This window comes from Agelaius phoeniceus, chromosome 6 (assembly GCF_051311805.1).
Source record: "Agelaius phoeniceus isolate bAgePho1 chromosome 6, bAgePho1.hap1, whole genome shotgun sequence".
In the NCBI taxonomy this organism is placed as follows: Eukaryota; Metazoa; Chordata; class Aves; order Passeriformes; family Icteridae; genus Agelaius; species Agelaius phoeniceus.
The window spans coordinates 53,003,863-53,024,897 of NC_135270.1; the positions used below are offsets into that span (position 1 = coordinate 53,003,863).

The following is a 21,035-nucleotide window of genomic DNA, read 5'->3' on the forward strand; positions in this document are numbered from 1 at the left end:
ACAAGATGCTGCTGAATCCATTCTCAGGTTGAAGAGTTTGAAGCTCAGCCTCAGGAAGTGCTTTAATTCAAATTTAATTTAATAACAAAATATCTTATTAATTCTTCCTGGCAGGTTAGAGGAGGCTGTTGTATGCACTATCTGTGTCCTTTGCCATGCAGCTGGCAGCAATGCTGGACTTTCCTAGGGCTCTGCAGGAGCACCTCAGGAAGACCTCACCACCTCTCACTACAGCAGGCACTCAGGGTTCAGACTGCACTCCCAGTTGCTGCAACAGAAGGGTTATGAACTCTTGCACTTCCACAAGTCCATTTCAAACAGACATTCAGTGCCAGTAGTCTTGCACAAAAGCTTGTTTGCAGATTCAGAAAATGAACAGAAAAATAATGCAGTTGCTCTCATGTCAAAATTTAACTGGACTCTAAATATTTTAGGATCCAAGGTCCTAAAATTCACATCCAAATATAGATGTAGACACATAAGGAATAAGGTAATTTCAATACAAAGATAATTCCTAGAACATTGCTTGAGCTTTATTGACTGGTTAGAAAGACAAACTAAACAGCCAGCTTATCCTGGAAAGAATGAGACCCTTTTACACAAATGACTGTGATCTGTTTATTGGGACACAAGACTGGACCCAGCATATCTAAACTGCATGCACCCTCTGGGTCTGAACTTTGGTTACCTTCCTCCTTGTCTCTATTCTTTTGAGATCTAGCACTAGCTGTATTAATACTTTTCCCTAGTTTCATCTAGGTGGCTTAACTTTGAACTGGAGCAGAGCAGAGGAGACTTGTTTGCACAGCAGCCCCCAACCTTCAACCATACGGCAACAATTAACAGCAATTTCTGTCACCACCTCTTTGCACTGAATAGATATCTCTGAGCAAACAGACCCTTGCACAGTAGCCCCAGGAGCCTGAGAGGCTGCAGAATCATCAGTAAGAAAACCCACAGTCCAGAGTCTGACATGAGCTGGGTAGACTAACTAAAGTTACATCACAAGCTCAAATGAAGTTGAACAAAGTGCAGCTACAGGCAACACCTCTGTTCTGTTTCCAGATCAAATAATAAGTTTTTTGTGTGTTTGAACACTTCAGTTTGTTTGTTTGCTTGTTTGTTTGTTTTGCATCTCTTTCTGAGACCCTCTTTGTCTGACCTGAGTGTACTCCCAAGAGTTCTATCTGGACCAGTATATTTCTCACTGCAAGTGCTATATCAGCAGCTTAGCACATTGGAGAGCTTCTTTCTAAATTCAAAATTGCCCTTGTACTTGGAGGCGTATAGAATGTACTTGAGAGCATCACAGGCATATCAGTTTTCTCTCCGTGTAGCCAAGGATGACGTTGCAGGGTACCATCTAAACCATCCCACTTGCAATGTAAATAGTCCAGCACTGCTTGCCTTCTATGCACATTGTGGACATCCCTAAGACTATATGGGCTATATGGGATCACACCCAGTCAAAACCTGGTATTTCTGCAGCACAAACAGACACTGTGTGCTTATAAAGCTTGGAGCATTTTGATATAGTTCTGCATCATTTTGCAAAGTTGTAAAGTCCTCCAGGACCACATAAAGCCTCTGGAGAAATGGGAGAAAAGGCAGGAATGGGAGATAAAAAAATTAAGAAATTACTAGCAGTAGTCTGTGAACTTCATGAACCTATTACAGAAACCCCAGACACAAAACGCAGTTTAGGGCTAAATTCCAGCACCCATTACTCACCCTACTTTTGAAACATGAGTAAGTCATGTGTGGAATAAGATACTGCTCTGTATGAGACATCCGTGGTTCAGTATAACCTGGACCACACTGCATGAGGGATTCTCTGTCCCAAAAGCAAAGAAGCAAATTGAGTGAAAAAGAAAGTAAAAAATATGACAGTGTGAAAGTTCCAGGTAAACAATATCAGAAGAAAAAAATATGAGTTATATATATATACACCCTGAACTCTGATTTCAGAGTAGATACAGATGTTGTTGTCAAGCATTTGCCATGGGGTAGATGATTTTGTTGGACCTTCTGGAGGGAGAAGGGAGAAAGAGTGGTCAGATATTTTTTATCATCTTTAAAATTACTGGAATTTATTTCCAACTTTGTTCCAGCTGAAGCTTATTTTTTTTTCCAAGATTCTAAGCATACCCTACCCGATGTGTGGGCTCGGCAGGCTTTAGAAATGCAAAAGAAACAAATTAGGGAATTGTCTCTTGCTTTTTCATTCTGTCTTTACTTTCTCAGTCTTTCACCATTTCACACGGATTCCAAGCTGTATCCCCACTGAGAAATGCAGGGCATGTTAAATAAGGAGTAGTTTGATCAAATAACAAACTCTGAACACAGCTGTCAGTGATCCGGTCTCCTCCTCTCCCATCCCATCACCAGTCATTCCACTGCAAGCCCCACATTTCCTATCTTCCTTCTGTGCCCTCCAAACTCCCTCTTCTTCCCTTTTCCTCTTTCACTTGCTTCTCTGCCTCCTGTATACACAAGGACCCACCTCCACACTATCATGCTCAGTCTCTCAATTAAAAAGGTGACATTTTGTATAAAAATAAAAAACTCAGAAATTGTGAACAATGACAAAGGAGGTAAGACTTCAAGAATAATGCACCAAGGAAGCAAAAATGTCTCTATTGGGCCAGTGTAATCTCTCTGTCATGGCCTAATGACAAAAAAAAAAAATTGAAAATGCTGTTTGGAGCCTAACCTGATAAGTTCCCATAATTTCCAGTTAGTTGTTTGGGAATTTCCTGTGTGGCACCCAAACTACCATGTTTCATATCCATACATAAATTTCCTCAATTAATTTTTCAATGCCCTCTCATTTTGTATTTGAGAGTAACAGTAATTAATTGTTGCTTGAATCTTTTCACAGAACTAATTCACAGTGCTTCCATTAGTACCCTGTATGACTGCTGAAATACCACATCCAATCCATACAACCATAAAGTTTTGTTTCACATCCAGTCAGTACTCACAAGCTGGTATTATCTTCCACAATAAAGCCAAAACAGCTATCATTATATCAGGTCTACTTTCTAGCTTCAAGCAAGTGTATAAGGGCAGCTTTGGAAAATATTCTCAAAGTACCTTTTGCAGTTCATTACTCTGTACTGCCAATGGTCATGTAGTGCAAATTAACTTGTATGTTTTTGGATGTAAGCCTGACAGTGAATGTCAGCCACAGCCCAGACTATACACATTCACAAATCATTGTAATACATATAATAATGCTTTGTTAAGTGCAAGTCTTAAAAGAGGGTTAATGTTGCCTTAAGTAGATCAGATGAACAAGGTAGTCACTGTAGCAGTTTTAGCCTACTTCTTAAGAGTTACTGGACAGCATGTGATGTATCTATATGCAGAACAGTGCTTGTATTTGGAAACGTGATTTTCAAGAAATTTCAAGTTTTGTTTTTCAAGAATTTGTGTCATTTCTGCAGCTGCATATCATAGGGTTTTCAAAATGGGTTGACTCAGACACACCCAAGTATTCTTGTAGGGCTCTGTTATTTACAAGCCATTCTGTTAAAATGGCAGTTATGATTTGGCTATACTCATTACTTTGTTTTCATTGTCTTCACATACTTTCATGTGTCTTTGTCTTGATACTGCTAGGCTTCCTAGCAACATGGAGAAACTTAAGATTTGCTCCTTCAAAGAACTCATGGCCCCAACCCAAAGAGTCCCACTGACCACAGTGAATTTTAAGGTTAAACAGACAGAACACCTTCAAGAGCAACAGCAAATTCTAAATCTGAATTAGAGGGATAATACAGTCTATCCTTGCAATTTTCTGCAACAACAAACCTTCACAGTGGGTGAAATCATGACCTCACTAACACTGACTAACCCTCTCTGGAAGAATTCACTAATATGGCTCCACTGGTACATGCACCTTACAAGTTAATTCACTTCTGCTTTTATTTGTAATTTGAGAGCCAGATGCCTAGAAAATTACCAGAATGTTTACTCCTTAAAAACAAGTATTAAAGACAGATATGAGGGATGGAGAATCCTGAATATATAAACTCAAAAGCTTAAGCAGTCAATTCCAATTTTTCATATATCTGACACAATTTTCTTAATTGTTGCATCACAATTTACTAACAAGGCATTTGTCTTCTTCATTTATTTTCTTTCCCTTTTTTCCTTTAAATTCACAGCTGCAAATCAATGCAAACTCATTCAGCAATTACCCAGGAGAAAACTTCTATTTTGTAAAGCGAACATTGTGCTTTCAGGACCTCTCATTTTTAACAATGTTACACCCTTGGGCCTTTCTGTCTTCCAATTCCTAGCTTGAAAGCTTGCATTCTCACTAGCTGTCCCTTTTTAAGTATGCTTTTGTAAAACTGCACTGAAGTGAAAAAATGTTCATGAAGAACTTTGGTTTATTATTTTAAATAGCAAAGCCTGCTATTTAAAATACCTGCCTCAATCCAGGTATCTTATCGATTTTTTTTTTTTTTTACATTTTGGCCAAAAATATCAATCAAATAAAGTAATTCTCAGTTTCCTATGTTACAGCCAACAAACTGATTACATTATTACTGGATAACATCACCTCTCTGGAATTAGGCTGCTAGCTGAGGTTTTATTATAGTAGTGAATTCACACTGCCATGGTTAGCAATGTCAGCATTTCAATTAAAGTAGTCTCTTCCTCCTCCTCCTCCTCCTCTGCCTATCTTTTCTCAAAGGGCTGAAATTTGGACTTAAAAATGAACTTAAGGTAGAAGGACTGACAGCATAATCCATGTCACTAAATCCATGGCTTATCATTTTAGCACATTTCTGACAAGTAGCTTTAGAGTATTTTTAAGTAAAGGCCCGACTTCATGCCTTCATCCTCTATCCAAAACTTGAGCGTGTACGCAGAGTATGTAACACTCATTACCATTACCTTTGTGGCTTGAGCTTCTTAATAAATGAGCTTTTAATAATCCCCTCATTTCAGGGAGCCACTGCTTTTAAAACTGTGCATCTAGCAGACAGCTTGGACTGAAAGACTTGTGTTTCTACAGCTTCGCTTCAAAATTCTGTTTCAAAACAGGGATGTCATGCACGAAGCATGTTTCTCAAAAGCACTGCTGGTGCTGCGGCACGCAGTGCAAAGGATCTGAAAGCACTCCACCTGAGAGCTCTGAGAAAAGGTGCGAGACCCGCTGCAGGCTCGCCATGAGGACATCCTCCATACGCTTTTGCTGGGACGTGCCAGGAGGGCTCCATGGAAACCGCAGGCAGCTAAAACCCAGCTGCGTGTTTGCCGAACAGGGCAGAGCACAGCGGTGATGACACCGACGCTGCCCGTCACTCGGACTCCGAGTCCCTGTCCCGGTGTGCGCCCCGGGTCCCCTCCCCGCCCCGCGTCAAGGTTCTTCTGTGTTTGCCTTTGTCCGTGTGCGGGCGGGCGGCTGTCCCCTGGGCACACGCCGGGCACACCTCGGGGACAGCGCGGGGCCACGGCCGGGGCTGCGCTCGGGGCCACGGCCGGGGGTCGGCCCGGGCCCGGCCCGCCCGCCCGCTCAAGCCCTGGCGCCGAGGGACCGGCCACCCCCTCCCGGCCCCGACGGTCACTTACGGTGGGGGCGGGTGCCGCCGGGAGCGCTGCCGGCCGCGGGGACGGACCCCGGCCCGCCTCCGACGGGGGTGCCGGCCGGGAGGGGGGCGGCCTCCCGTTCGGTGTCGGAAGGGTGAATATTTGCCGGAAACCCGGGCGTTTATTCCACTTGGCAGAAGCGCAGGGGGTCGGGGAGGGGGCAGGGGTGCGGCGGGTGGCACGCGGTGCCCGGGGAAGGGGGCGAAGAATGGGGCCCGAAGTGCCCGCTCGCCGCTCCACTGTCGGATCCGCTACCCGGCGGCTGCCGCCGTGAGTCACCCCCGGCCGAGGCAGCGTCAGCTTCGCCGCGGCGTTGGCAGCCAGACGAGCCGCGGCGCGGAGCCGCCGCTGTCCTCGGATGAACCCGGCGGGGCTGCCAGCGCCAGCCGAGTGCGCGCAAGGCGAGAGCCGAGGCTGTGCCGGCGCGGCGGCGTGCGACACCCCTGCGGCGGGGATGGCGGAGACGGGGCGGGGGGCGGGAGCGGGGGGGGGCAGCCCCTCGGCGGCCGGGCCGGAAAGGTAAGCGTGGGACAGGGAAGGTGCGGCGGGGGCACGGTCACGCAAAGGGCACGGTGCGGGGGGGAGGCGCTGCCCCCAGGGCCGCGCGTCCCCGAGGATGCGGCTGTGGCGGCCCAGGGCGAGAGGAGGAGGCGGAGGGGGGCGTGGGGGGCGAAAGCCCCTCCGCTCTAGGCACGGGTCAGATGGCTTCCGACAGCGGGGATGCTCGTCGGTGCGAACGGCAAACCGCACACGGGCCCTGTCCTGTTGAAAAAAAGAAAAAAAAAAAACAGCATCCTCTGCCCCGCGGCGCAAAGATCCGGCTCCTCTTGGGCGAAAGGTGCCTCGTTGCCCAACAGCCTTATCTCCCTTCTCCTGGCCGCGGGGAGCGGCAGGAAATCGGGGCAGCTGCCAGCAGCTGCTGGCGATGTCTCGAAAGCCGCAAGCAGGGTCACGGCCGCTGCCGCGCTCCCACCGCCGTGTCCCGAGGTGGCGTAACCCGGGGAGGGGGGTTCATGGGCTTATCCATAGCCTCTTCCTTTGCTCCCACCTGTCATCTTTAGTTTTTCTTCATTTCTTTGCTGTCCGCCCACCCCATCCCCTACAGCTGGAGTGACCGAGTCCCTAAGGACAAGGCAGGTTGCCCACGCGAAAGCACGGAGAGTTTGAACCCCGGGAGGACATCTTCTGCCCTCTGCCCCTGCCCCGGGCGTTCCCAGCGCCGCTTTCCGCGGGGCTTTCGACGAGCCCTGGGGACCGGACTGGGCTCTACCGGGGGCGGTGAGGCACCGCGTTACCCCTGAGGAGCCGCGCTGGGAGGTAGGATGAGCCGGGGAAAAGCTCGACATCAGGGAGACGAGAGCCGGGAAAAAGGCTTTTAAGGAAATTCTCCCTCGGTGATGTGAGGTCGGGTGGGAGGGACGGAGCCCCTCTTGGCTCCGGGAGGGAGAGACCTCTCCGCACACGCAGATCAGGTCATCGCAGTGCAGCAGGTGCTTCCGAACCCCTTCGCTTCTTCCCCCCGCTCCGTCTCTGAGAACAGCGCGGGAGGGAGCCCAGAGACACCACCTTAATAGCCGTAATAATTAAAAACAACAACAACAACAACAAAAACCCCCTTCTGCCTGGCCTTAATGATCCTTTACACACATTCCCCAGCCGCTCCCTCCCCCGTCCCCCCAGTGAAGGGCACTGATTATTCGCACTCCTCTGTTTGCCGAGAGCGCAGCCTGATGAAAGGACTTTATCCTCGAGTGACTCCATCGCTTGCTCCTCCTCCTCTCCCCAGCCTCGCTTCCCTCTCAGCCCTAATTGGGCTCTTGCTAATATGATTAAAGCCCAGTTAAATGTTTCTTGATAAATCTTGTCAAGAGAGGATCCCCCTCCGTCCCCTCCCCTCTCTGTCGGTTGTCAGAAGCCCGGTTATAGACAGGACATGCCCGGCTCCTGCTGTTCATACGCTGGTGGGAAGTTGGCATTTCACAATTGTTCCTTTAACAGGGTTGTTTTGGAGCCGGTCCTGGGGATTGTTCCTCTTTAGGCCGGGCTTGCTGATAAGAACCGCCCGTGGCTTTTATGTAACACGTTAGGATTTGGTCCTGGTCCCAAAATCGCACTGTTTCTTTAGCCTTTTATTTCATACCCACCCTCCCCCTCCTGCTCTCGCTGCTCTTAGTAGCCTGTTCCCGGAAAGGCTCTTGCTCGATGTGAGCCGGCCAGGCGCGATCGCCCGTGTAAAAGCCGCGCAGGTCCCAGCGGAGCTGCGCGGGGGCGGAAGGTGCGCACCGGGGGCTGGTCCCGCACAGCCGGCCGCTCCCGCTTCCCGGGAAAACCCCGTTTTCTTCAGCTCCTCTGTCCGCGCTCGGAGCCCTCGGGCGAGGCTCTCCCTTTGCTGCCCCTCGTTGTGTGGGGCGCCCCGATCCCCCGCAGGTTTTGCGGTAGCACCACGGCAGCGGGCGCGCTCTGCCCTTCACCTGCGTCTGTTTCCTTGTGGTTTCACTACAATTGTACTCGGGGGTTAAACCCCATCCCGCCCCCGTTATCCCTAGGGGAATGTGGTTGAATTCGTAGGAATTAGGAACCAGCAGTCGGCGTTGGAGGGTGAGGGTGGTCCCCCGGGCGCCGGGCCCCCTGCGGCCAGCCGCGGGCTGGCAGCGCTGCGCCTGTGCTGGCGGTGCCGACCGGCTCCCCCACAGTTCGGGGGGGCTCCTTGGTGGGCCTGTTGGCTCGTTTCCACTTTGGTGTTCGGTTTTCTTTGGGGTTTCAGAGGTCCGGCAGGGTCTTTTCGAGGGTGTTTGGTGACTGCTTCTTCAGCTTTACTGGGTTTGGAGGCTGCGGGGGCTGTAGCTGTCGAAGGGGGATGGGGACGGGCTGTTTGCTCCCCCGTCGAGCCGTGCAGCCACGGCCTGGAAGCTCTTCGATCCGCGGCTGGAGGTGGCATTTCCCGATGGCTCACCTGGCCCTGGCTCCAGCAGCAGCCCGTGCCCCCGTGCCGGCAGAGCCGCTGCCTCACCGCGTTTCCACGGGGGGCACACACTGCCCTCACCAGTGGCAAGCAGGGACAGGGGTGGCCGAGGGACACAGACCGCTGCCTCTGTTCCACACCCGGCGAAGTGCTCCCGAATCCCTCCCGCTCGCCACCGTTCCAGCCCCACAGGCTGCTCCTCTTCGTGCCCGAGGCTCTTCCCGGGGACAGGCGGCGGCGCTGCCCCGTCCGCCCTCGGGGCCGCCGCTGCGGGGACGGGCCTGCGGGAGGCAGCGGAGGAGAAAGGTCAAAACCAAAAAACGAAAAATCACCCCCAGCCCTGGGGAGCGCAGCTCCAACAAAGGCGCTTGTTCCCTGGGCAGGGGAAAACCCGAGCCAAGGGGCAGAACAGCGATGTCCGTCCCCGCCGAGCCCCGCTGCCTCCTGCGGGCGGCGGAGCCCGGGGCCGCGGGGCCGAGCCCGGCGGGGCGGGCGGGGGGCGCGGGGCCGAACCCGGGCGGGGACCTGCGTCCCGCCGAGGCTTCTCCTCCTTGCTTCGACCCCGCGGAGCGTCGGCCCGCCTCAGGCGAGGTTTCAGCCGCGGTTTGAGGATGGTTCCCTCTCCCTGCTCGTTCCTTCCCTTCTCCCCTGTGTGTTCCCCCACCGGGGGGGTCTGGGCTAGTGCGAGACCACAAGGGGTGCGGCCCCTTTGGCCCGGGACTGTGGATTTACCCGAGAAGAGTCCTAAATAAGCAGCTGTTTGTGCTCTAGCTGGAACGCTGGAGGCTTTCTAAGAATGGCGCTTTTCTTACACGAGGGTTGGGGTTTTTTTAATTTAATTTTATTTTTATTGGTACATCGAACCAGCCTACAGCATTGCTGGCATCTTTCCACCAGGTGTCTGGGGCTTAGAGAAAAATTCAAATGAATCTGAAAATTGTGAGACAGTTTCCCTCCCCTTCTCCCAAATAAAATATAAGAATTGGTACAAACTGTCCAGGAAGGGATTCAAGATGGAAAAAGAAAAGCACCTTCACTCCACCAGAGTGGTGAGGACCCAGAAAGGCCTTCCGCAGTCAGGAAGGAATCAAAGCACCTGGAAGATGGAATTTGACTGGTTTGAGAACCAGCTTCTGAGATGTGGTTACCACCCACAGCAAGGAACTTGACCCCATGATCCAAAATATCCCTTTTAATACTCTTCCTAAAAAATAATAATTTGCCTTTCTATACACCAAAAAAAAAAAAAATTCAAGTACATTGCACACATAAAACTACTCTGCTCCACAGCATTCTTGTAGGTACGGGTCCCTATTCCCATTCTACAGAGGATTTGCTGGTTTGCTCCAGGGGTCACACTTGGAGCTGAGGGCACTTGCTGGGTCCTGAGAGCCCGAGCTCCCACCACCACCCAGCACTGCTCTGCTCACTGAATCCCCCCTGACACTGATGCTGTTATATCTGCAAATATAGGGGGCTGCTTTGCAAGACCCAGTAAACATCAATTCTGGATGTTGTTTTAAATCAAGTATACGGTATGAGGAAACAGACATGCAACTGGGGGGGTTAGGTTTTAAACTCTCAGTGTTTGACTGTTATCATTATTTACTTAAACACCACTTAGTCTTAATAAGTAGTCCTTGTTACTTTTAGAAGAACCTAGCTGAACTGACTGAAAGATTTTCTACTCACCTGACTTACAAAACAATCGTTTTCTGTCTGAATAAATTTAGAGGACTGACTGATGCTCTTGCTTTCAATGTAGACAGCAAAAGCTAGACTCAAATCTACTTGCTTTTCTTATGCAAATCTTCTCACTGGATTAGAAGGGAAAGTAAACAGCAGTCCAAACTTAAGATCTTTTTTCTTTTTAGAGGCAGCCTGTTGTATAAATCTGAAATAGAAACTGTTTTCATTTCAAGATCAAATAGAAGCTATCTAGTGAAGCTGACAAACAGGGCAGTATAATCTGTTTGCATTTTTGTGAAAAGGATAGCTCTGGTTTGGTTTCAAGGCAAGGAACTTTTAAATAATATTTAACGAAATAATTGACCTTGATGTTTAAACTACAACTTCCTTCATGTCATTAAGCTCACTGGTTTTTAAAAAAATGTTTAGTATCTGAACTCTGGCGTTCATTCTGCTAATCTCATAATAACATTTGTTTCTTGTGGAATTTTGTTTGATGAACTCATGGTGAAAGAGGAGAGAAAGAGTTCAGAACAACACGAGCTTTACAGCTCATTTATACTTTTTCTCTCTGAAAAAAATAGCAAAAACACCCTTATGCAGAATGACTTTTCAGGAACAATTTCTCAGATGGATGGATCAAGAAGAAACTTTCTACAGCTGAACCATAAGCCTTGGGACAAACTGTTCTTTTAACATGTATTCTGACTTTTAAAAAGTATTGCAGTCCTTGACTACAAAAAAATGATTTTGTGGAGTTTGTCCTTGTGATAACTAGGCTCTGAGTCTGCTTTTGAAATGTGAGAGAAATGGAACTAACTCCATAAAGTGTGTCTATCACATAAAGCTTTAAGGACAGCCTAATTCACACTATATCCTGCTCTTTGTTCAACTGACAGATTTCCAACTGCAGAAAGAGGCATATATCTGGGGACTGCTATTATCTAAGCTAAATATGTACATTTTGGATCAGTTCTATTTTATTTGAATACTCACAGTTTCTGTTTGGGGATCTTAAGCATGAAAGGATTGCAGTGATGTGCATTTTATTAACTATCCATCATTCTTTGTAGATGCACAAAGGTGCATAAACATACACATTTACTAGTCTCTCTGCTCTGCAAGAGTTCAGAAAATTACATGCAAAATTATTTCAAATAAAAGCAAACAAGGAACCAAACAACATACACATTACCATACAAGAAAACAGGGAAACAAACAAGGTGGGGAGAAATTACAGCAATAAATGAACAGAGTTTAACTTAATTTTTATTTGTTTGTAAATGAAAAATACCATGACAGAAGTGGATTTTTTTTCCAGTCATGTGATTCTTGAATTGCAAAACACTGATATCTACCAAAACACTGTTTTGTACCCTGCACATTGTGTACTCACTCATAGATGAAAGCTCTTCCTTTTTCCCTGTTGGCACACATTTTTTCTCTCCAATGAGTACCTACTTCCAGAAGAAGTATGACAAATCAGGTTGCTTTACTCCCGACAAAGGACACGTAGTTAACATTTCCACTGATAAACAATATTTGAATTCCCACCCCAGGGTACAAACAGTCAGCTCAATAATGTTTTAAGACCTGGTATCTACAGAGTATGGTGGTGTTACACAACTGGAGATGTGATGTTATCTGGCAATCTGAGCAGGGTCACACTGGTCATGGGACAATACAAATTCTGTGTCAGTCATCGTGTTGATGCAGGTTTTCTCAACTTCACACAAGTGTTATTCAGTACAAGCAAGAGTAAATGGTCAGAGCCATCTCCCATCTCATCACTGTCCTCTATCTCTGCCTCCCCTATGGCATACTTGGCATAGGACATCCCTCAGAGCATGCCATGGCAGTCCCTCAGGTTCCTGTCCCCAAGTGACTAACTGGTGTGTGGGACACAGGGCAGCACCCACGTCACACCAATGATGTGTTTGCAGGAGGTACAGCCAAGGGGCACTTTCTGTTACCCCCTTAATACAATCCCCCATTGTGACTCAACACCAGCAAGGGAAGGGAGGAGGCACCTCCTGTCCTGTGGGGTTATCATGCTGTTCCCCTCCACAGGTTGCCTCTGTGCCTGCCAAGTTATATTTCTACTTATTTCTACTTATGCAGCTGCTGCTCTTCACTTTTACATAGAATGAGAATGTGACACCTGGGCATGGCAGTTCTTGACCTGATAGACTCCAGATGCTGCAACAGAGTAGTAGCTGTCATTAAGCTGTAGTTACTTGCAGAAGCTACTGACTCTACTTTTTTTTTTTTTTTTTTTTTTTTTTTTTTTTTTTTTAATATTATGAGCTTCAAAGAAAATAGTACAGTAGCTCTTCCCAGTGAATTGGGTGCTGTGCCAGCCACAAGTCACATCAGACCTATAGCCTGTGTGTTTTGGGGTATGCAGTCAGCATCTAAGCTGATACATCTTTTCCCAACAACCAAACTTAGCTTGCAACACACAGGCAGAGACAGAAGATGGCATTTCTGTCATACAGGGCATACATGCTCTTTCCATCTTCTGCTCCTCTGTTGATGATTTGTGAGGAACCAACCTGGCGTACTGCCTCAGCCCAGGGAGTGAACTTCATCTCCTCAGCACAGGTGCTAAGCAGGCAGCTGTGCAAAACCAAACTTCTCTGTGAGACTGAATGCACTGTTCTTCCATATTCTCCTGAGAATGATTTACCTTGAGATTGTGATAGACTGTGTGAATTCTCAGCCCAATATTTATATCAACATATTTATATCCCACTCTTGATTAGGAAACCAGAAACAGTGACTGTGTCCTAAATTTCATCAGTCTCTGGTTATCTTGCTTTAGTCTTCTATCCTAAAAATGTTTATCAGGCATGGTTGTTCTTTTTATCCTCTGCTGAACTGGTATAGAACATTTCTGCACACTGCAAAAGAAGCAATGAATATTTCCCCCTGTGCTAAATTCAGTGGTTCTTATGGAAATCATGTCAGTCAACTTGCAAAGATCTTCAGGGTCTGTAGGTAACATGAGTTTAAACAACACCTGCCTGGATACATCTCCTTACCTTTTCCTCCAAACAAAACTGTGGGTCTGTCAGAGAACCCTGGGGAAGCTGTAGCCATGATGAAGGTGCTAAGGGTGTGAATTCAGAGAGGATTAAGGCTGCTAGCCACTGCAGCATGTCCCTGCTGCCTGCGCCTTACTAAAGCACTAAAGTCTTGTGACTGGCATGTCCTCCACTTCACTGGGTTACATGACACATGCCAGAAAATGTGTCAACCCACTCCCCATCTCTTCAGCATTATTAGCCTGGGGAGGGAAACACAGCCAAAGAACACGCACACAACTTTGACAGGTTCTGCCTAATCCACCCACATAATGACATTTCTTATGCTAAGTGCCAGAGCGGTGTAGGGAGGCCACTGTCTGTACCAGCTGCTGGCAAGTCAAAGTTAGTTTCATGGTTATGTTTAAGATATAGCCTGATGTTACGTTAAGAAGTCTTTGTCTCCTGTGGTGCAGTGCTCAGAGAATGACATCAAAAGCCTTCCTAATTCACCCCCTGGGTCATCTGATTATAGGCATGGCACAGAGCCACGCTGCCCCAGGAGCCCGTGAGTCAGGGTGACATCCATGACTATCCTCTTAGTCCGTGCAAGGAAGTAACGTGCCCTGAGCATGAAACAACCAGGAGTAGATTACATCCTTCCTCGTGTCAGCTTAGCCCTGCTGGCTGTTGGGGCAGGCACTGGGGAGGCAAGAGCAGCCTCTGATTCCCCAGCCTTGCTCCTCCCCACCCTTACCTCAGGGAAGCTGTTTCTCCCCGTGCTGGGACACGCCATGCAGGCAAACCACACGAGAGGGTTTTACTCAGCCAGGCAAGGAAGAGGACGCTCAGACTCTCTTCTCCAATGTTACATCACACAGTGAAACATCCATCCCTCCTCCAACAGGCCAGGCATATCTGATCATGAGGGTGCTGTGTGTTCTCCATCCCCTGGCATTTATTCTTGTAATTAGTCTATCTGTTTCTGATTTATTTATTTTCAAGCAGTCTTCTGCACCCTTGCTCCCTCACTTGGGCATATGGGGCAAACCACAGACTTGCCCTTAAACTACACAGAAAAATAAAATCAGAAACAGACTAACCACAAGAATCAATAGCAAGGGGCAGAAAGCACATGATTGAATAGTGGAGCTTCCTTCAGAGATCCATCTGCCTTGAAATGTGATGTAACTAGGCTCACATACCACATCTGCAAAAGGGGGTAACAGATTCGTCTTCATAACCTGACTGGCAGGGTGAAACTATGCTGGCTCAGAGAAGCCAAGGCATGTTTAAAAATCAGTTCTAAGGAAGAAAAAGAAGTCCATTTTGTGTTCACAGAGCTAAAGCAATCACTTTCAAGTCTGACGTGATTCCTGTTAGTGTTATTGTTGCTTCCTAGAATTTAGGCTTGAATTTGGCAGAAGTCGAGAAGCCAAGGCATACACAGAACCATTTGTGAGAATCAGTGTGTCTGTGTGCATGGGCCAATTCTTTTCTGAATAAACACCAGTGCCTGGGCTGCTGGGTGAAGTGTCGATATAAGATGGCAGTCAGACAGGTAGGCTCATACCCATGAGGTAAGGCTATTTAGGGATGCAAGTCACCTTTTTTCCCTACAAATAAACACAAATAGACAATGAACCACACCTCCCAATGCTAAAAAAATATTTTTGTTACCTTCCATACTGTTCCTTGCTTGTCTCCCAAAAGTAGCATCATTGCCTGGGAGAGGGTATCAAGACATTAATCAAAAATAGATGAGCAGTACAAAAAATGAAGGACAAGCAGACAAGTATAAATATCTTCCTGCATATACAGAATACAGAAGCTGTCTGAAAACCTTGTGATTAGAGCAAATACACTCAATCCAGCCACACAGATAGTGTGCCCTGCTGTCATTCCTATACTGAGCATCTCATTGGATACCCTGTGATTCTGCAGCCCTCCATCAGGTGAATGATGTGAAGTCATTGTTCATGAGATAGATCAGACAGTACAGAAACCCTCCAGACAGAAACCTCTGCTTGTTTCTAGCTAGGAAGAATAAATCTTTTCTTTTGGGATCCGCAGAAATACAGATGCAAAAGCAGGACGTGGGTAAATGAGAGAAGATACGGTATTGCTCCTGCAAGCAGAACATCCTGTCTTCAAAATGGGTGAGTACTTCCAAACTTTCCAAATATTTCATTGCCCTCCAAGTAGATCATAGATCTGACCCTCTTTCCTTTCTAGATACTTTCCAGCATTCTAAGCCATAATAGAGGCAGGTAGAAAGCAGAATTTTGAAAAAAAAAAGAGACAAAAAAATAAATGGGGGGAAAAAAAACTTGGGGATGCCCTAATTTCCATAGCCAACCTTCTGGACACTGCCACAGAATTTTGTACATCTCCATGAAGATGTGGCTGATTCTGGTTGATCATTAGCAGAACTTGAGGCAGCTGTATAAACAGCAGATTTCTACACCTACAGGTCTTCATTCATTTCCTCCAGTGAGGTTTTTAATTTGACTGGCAGCTAGCCTATCTGTGCAGCTGATAAGAGAAGGAAAAAATCACCCTCCAGTGCTTGCATCGCCACTGCCTTTCCTCTGGTTCTCATCACAGAAGTGTACAAAGAATTAAAGAGCTCTCAATACATTTGTAACCAAATATTTACCCTAAGTGAGGTAGATTATATTTGCTTATTGTACCCATTGCCATGCTGGCACATGTTCAAGACTGCCTAATTCCTTGGAGTGCTATGGAATGGTTTTAAAACGCTTTGTTTATAGTAAACTGTTTGGCAATGAGTGCACATTCAGTGTTGTCCAGGGTATAGTAGCTCCAGAGCTCACACGCCTGGTGTTTGGGCACTTGGCGTTGTCTCACTTCACAAACAGAGCACTGGGGACAGTTCTGGGATGCAGCCAATTTACCTTAGTCTCTTGCAGGGTTATTAAAAGTATTCTGAAATTCTCTCCGGCATTTCATGAAGAGAAAAGATAATTAAACCATGTTCAGGGGAAACGTTCTTCAAGGAAATACAACTTCATCTTAATCAGCTTGCTTTTTTGAGAGCATACTCATTTTGACAACATTTTTAATGGAGACAAATTAAAATATTATTTACAGTAAATTATATTTAAATTATTGCTTTCCATAAAGTGAAAACATATAAGTAGTTCCTTGTTTTGTTTAATCTTGTTTTGAACTTTATATAGCATTGATATATTTAACATTCTCCTACTAAATTGAATATTTTAATGTCATTATAACTTTCGGGTTTTCTGGTGTGAGAATGATTTGACACTTACAGAACACTTCCACCATGCCAAATATATTCTCTTGGAATTCTCAGTCCCTGAAAACTTCACCACCTTCACTTTTTCCCCAAGTGTTGGAATTTCCCATAGGATGGAAATTCTGTTTACTGACCAGCTCTGCTAAAATGTCTTTCTCTATCAAAAAAAAAGGGGGGGAGGGTGTCACAAATACACAACCGTAAACTTGTCAGGATGCATTTCTTATTGTTGGCTCATATGTTGCCCTCTTTTGGTAGCTTTTGTATTGTACTGCACATAAAATATTTAACAACTGCTGCAGCAACTCAATATCCAAAGGGGACTGAGTGCTGAATGTTAAAAATAAGCAAATGTATGAAGAGAGCAGCAGGTTGTGAGTTTGGCACATAAAGATCTTATAGAGACATCCTGTTGGGAGAGGCAAAGCACTAAGGTATTAATAAAGCAGTACAGCATGAAACTGGACTGTAAAGGTTAGTGAGAAAGAGGAAAAAGGAGAAAGATATGTAGATACTCACTCATGTGAATAATTTAACCCTATATCCTGACTTCAATCCTCTGATGAGAAACCTGACTTTGAAAAATTTGTTCGATCAAGACTTCTAAAAGGAAGCTCTGCCCTAATCATCACTCATTGGGTCTTTCCCTGTTACTTATTTCATCATCTATGCAAGGGTTTTATTAAATTCTTGTGGCTATTGACTAGTAAAGCCCAGAAAAGTGCCTGCTAATTTTCCAGGACTAAATCCCTACCAAAGTCAACACTTTCTTCACTAATTTATTTCTGAATGATGAAATTAAATCTGCAGTGATTTGCTAATACTAGCTATAAAATCATGAGATAGTTACGGTATTATAAGCCTAGAATCATTATTTAAGCAAAACACTGAAGTGTTAATTTTTTCCAGAAGAGAGTTTTTTCCCCTACTATTTCTGACTAAATTTTATAAAAAGCCCCTTCTCAGTCTGTGCTAATGATTAAGAGTCTAAAGAGATGGGTATTCACCTCCTCTTGACTTTGCAAAAGAGCTGAGTGCTAACTCCCCCAAAATACCATTCTTAGAGAACAAACTGCTCTCTACTTCAGATAATTCTCAGTTATAAGCACAATAAATGGTTACACATGAGAGATATTCCCACCGTATCTGTGATTCCAGTTCAGCATTCCACAGCCCTATTCTTTAAAGATTAATTTTCTTTGGTTTGAAAACTAGCATCAGGAATTCAGCCTCACAGTAACTGTTTTATGAACAGTCATAGAGATCATTTCAGAGTTCAGAAGGGAACTCTTCCTCCCACCTTGAATTGTGAAGGCTCTGTGGTAACTAGAGGAATTCTTGGGATAGGGAAGAACACTGAGCCTTCCAATGTAAAGACATACATTCTCTAGTGCTTTACTCAAACCTAACCTAAACCCCCAACAATATGAACTCCTCTTGAGAGACCATTTGACAGCCTTCCAATTTTCACCTTAAAAAAATACACACGAAAGGCATGATTTAGGTGCCATCCTCTCTCTCTTGTATAATGTTGGCTGGTTTTAAGATTTCACAGACCTTTGTTCCATATCTTGTGGTAATAAATGACTGCTTGGTGATTTTGATGCAGCCAGTATTCACCTTTTGGTGGCCAAGGGCTCACAGATTTTGATCAAGTTTCCTCCCAGATCTAACCAAGCTCCTTCCTGCTCCAGGCTGATGAAGTGCTTTAACATGTGCACTGTTTAACCTGATATGTAGTTCCTTTGTTAAAGCCACCTAGCAGGGCTGTAAAGGGAGTTGTAAATCTGCAGCACGGCTCATACACTTTAAGTTAAGTTTATGCTTAATGAGATGTTTGGTTTGAGCCTGAGTCTTTCCCCCAAGTGTTTTTTCCAGCCTTTGAATCGTTGTGGGATTTCTTCCAAGTCCTTCCAGTCAGTCAGTGGCTGGCAATATTGAACACAGAGTTGAATGTAATAGCACAGATCTTTTACACAGGCACTCTTACCTCCCTGCTTCATGGTACATATCTGTATGTGCACAGCTTTTATAACTGTGCAAATACATACCTCTCTCCCATCTGGTCTTCTCCTCACTGTACCTTGAAACTCTGTCAGAAATACTGATGGCCAGGACATGTACATTCCAATAAATAGTGGTGTTTGTTTTCTTCTTTTTTTTTTCTTTTAAATTCTGAATTGTTTGGGTGATTTTGTGCTTAGCTTTCTAGTATCTCCCATTCCTTTGATATCATTATCTGCTTTCTTCTGTTTACATTCTTTCCTGGTTTAGTATCATCACCACATTTCACTATTTTGCTGTTTACCTCTACTTTGAGATTATCATACAGTTACTAAATAGAACAATGTCTGTCAAAAGTCCCTGACATGACCTATAGGACATTTCCACAAGCTACAACAATTGATCATTGCTCTTTGTTTACATTCTTTCTCCCATTTCAGTCTACACAGCAGTGTTCTCCGCCAAAACAACTGAAGTTCTTTCTCTCAACACGAATACCTGAAACTGTGTCAAATGACACATTCAGTGCTCCACACAGCATCACCCCCATTCCCAGCAGGCTGTGTATCTCTCAGTTCACTCACTGAGCATACTGCCTTGCTTGCTGAGTGCCAACTTGGAGCATCCTGGCCACAGCCTACAGCCTTGGTCCCCAGATCTGTACTATATAGAATTTATATGTTGCATACTAACATGAAAGGCATATTTAATATGTTTTACTTTTTGCAAGACCATACTACTTGCTGTTCCTGATACTATTTGCCTCAGTGTTTCCTTGGGATTAGTTGAACAACTTAGCTGTAAGAAACAAAAAGAAATTGGTCTAAAATATTAAAGTTATTAAATATCTAAAATATTAAAGACATTGTCCTTGATTTATGGCCTTTGAGGTCAGAAATGTCCATTAACTGTCCTGTCTAACATTTTCTGTCGCAGACATTACCCGATTCCCTATATATGGAGCCCAAAATTTCTGCTTGGCTGACATGTGTTTTCCAGAAAGGGATTCAATTTTGACATGTACACAATTGCTTTCTTGGGCTGTTTGTTTCAGCAGCTCATCACACTTACTGCTACAAATCCAAGCCTCAACGCTCGCTTAAATTTACTTGGCTTATATTTCCACCCACTGATTCTTGTAATATATTCATCTGATGCAAGACACTTTTTTTCTTGTTGTGAAGGTAATTATACACTGTAATCCAGTCATCTCATTTTGGTAAGGGAAACAAAACGTACTTTCCAATCTGCAAGCAGTTCTTGTACTTTTTCTCCCACCCTTTTTCAGATTTCTAGCACCCACTGTGCTGCAACGCACCCCAGCCACATAAGTCAACTCATACATCCCTGCTAACTTGTTCAAAGAGGATGTTATTCCTCTTGCACACCATCAGATCGAGCCCCGTGTCCAGTTGCTTCCCTGCAGTGATACCATGGACTCTTCAAGCACCACCCTTTGGATATGATTTCTATTGCATCAATACAGACACTATTTGTGCATGATATAAGATTCTTTTCTGCAGAGGTCCTGCTTACTGAATTTGGGCTGCTCCATCTTCACAATTTATTTATCATTCCACCAATTTTAATTTCCTCCCTAATTTTCTAAGCATTATTTAAATAAGGATGTACTTGTCTCTCAACCATTAAGGGCACTACTGGGGCCCGCCAAGAGTAACACCCATTTCTGCAAAGTGACTCCAGAGCTTTCCTTCAGAGCTGACAGCTGCTTTTTGACACCTATCAGTTAGTCAGTTCTTAATCCCCTCAGCAGTCACTCAATACCTGTTGTACAGTACTCATTTGTATTAAATGCTTAGACAGAGAAGGCAAACAAGTGTATTTGAATGCTGAAAAAATGGACTAAGAACTTAAATCCTGGAAAGTGTTAAAAAGCCTAATCCGGGCTGGTGCCTAAACACTTACAAGCACACAGACTTATGTGACTCATTGTAGGTCCACAGTTATGAAACCTCATGCTTTGTATATTTTTCTGTTGATATTAATTTCTCTTATCTGTGAAAGAAAAACTTAGACTGTTGGATAGATCACACATTGCCTTTTGTAGTCACACACACAGAGCTTCCCTTTTGTTTCTCTGCATCTTCACAGGTAACTATTCTTTTTCAAAAATAATTGGCAATGTCAGTGTAAATCTTTCAGATGGTATTTCTAATATTATTGAGTTCAGATCATGTAGCTTTGGTGACTTTCATCCATATATTCAAGTATTCCCTCATCTGTTTCTATCAATAGGATTTATTTATTTGTGTCACAGTGTTTCTTTCTTGTTAATTGCTTCAAGTTATTTTATGTAATTAAAGACAGATGGTAAAGCAAAGTTCAGTATCTCATCCATTTGTTAATCGGTGGCTTATGCAGCTCTATAAATGTAGCAGGGATGTTATGATTTTGGTGTTTTGTGTGCTGTGCTTTAAATTAAATACTGGGACCAATTCCGAGT

General features: G+C 45.1%; 1 protein-coding gene and 1 long non-coding RNA gene across 5 annotated transcripts in view; one reads left to right on the plus strand and one right to left on the minus strand.

Annotated features, from left to right (window-relative positions):
• The window catches only part of LOC143694418 (uncharacterized), a 232,274-nt gene extending 226,259 nt beyond the window's left edge, over window positions 1-6,015 (minus strand). Inside the window, exon 1 of the long non-coding RNA XR_013182892.1 lies at window positions 5,590-6,015. This is a non-coding gene — a long non-coding RNA (uncharacterized LOC143694418). The remainder of the gene's footprint in view (window positions 1-5,589) is intronic.
• Window positions 5,897-21,035, plus strand: part of DIO3 (iodothyronine deiodinase 3) — a 114,655-nt gene continuing 99,516 nt past the window's right edge. Inside the window, exons 1-3 of one of the 4 annotated variants that reach the window (XR_013182889.1) lie at window positions 5,908-6,126; window positions 15,358-15,443; window positions 19,860-20,931. The gene's annotated coding sequence lies outside the window, so the exon portion shown is untranslated. Of the gene's footprint in view, window positions 6,127-6,360; window positions 6,925-15,357; window positions 15,444-19,859; window positions 20,932-21,035 lie in introns of those variants that run through there. The other 3 variants (XR_013182890.1, XR_013182891.1, XM_077180711.1) reach the window with 3 other exon arrangements.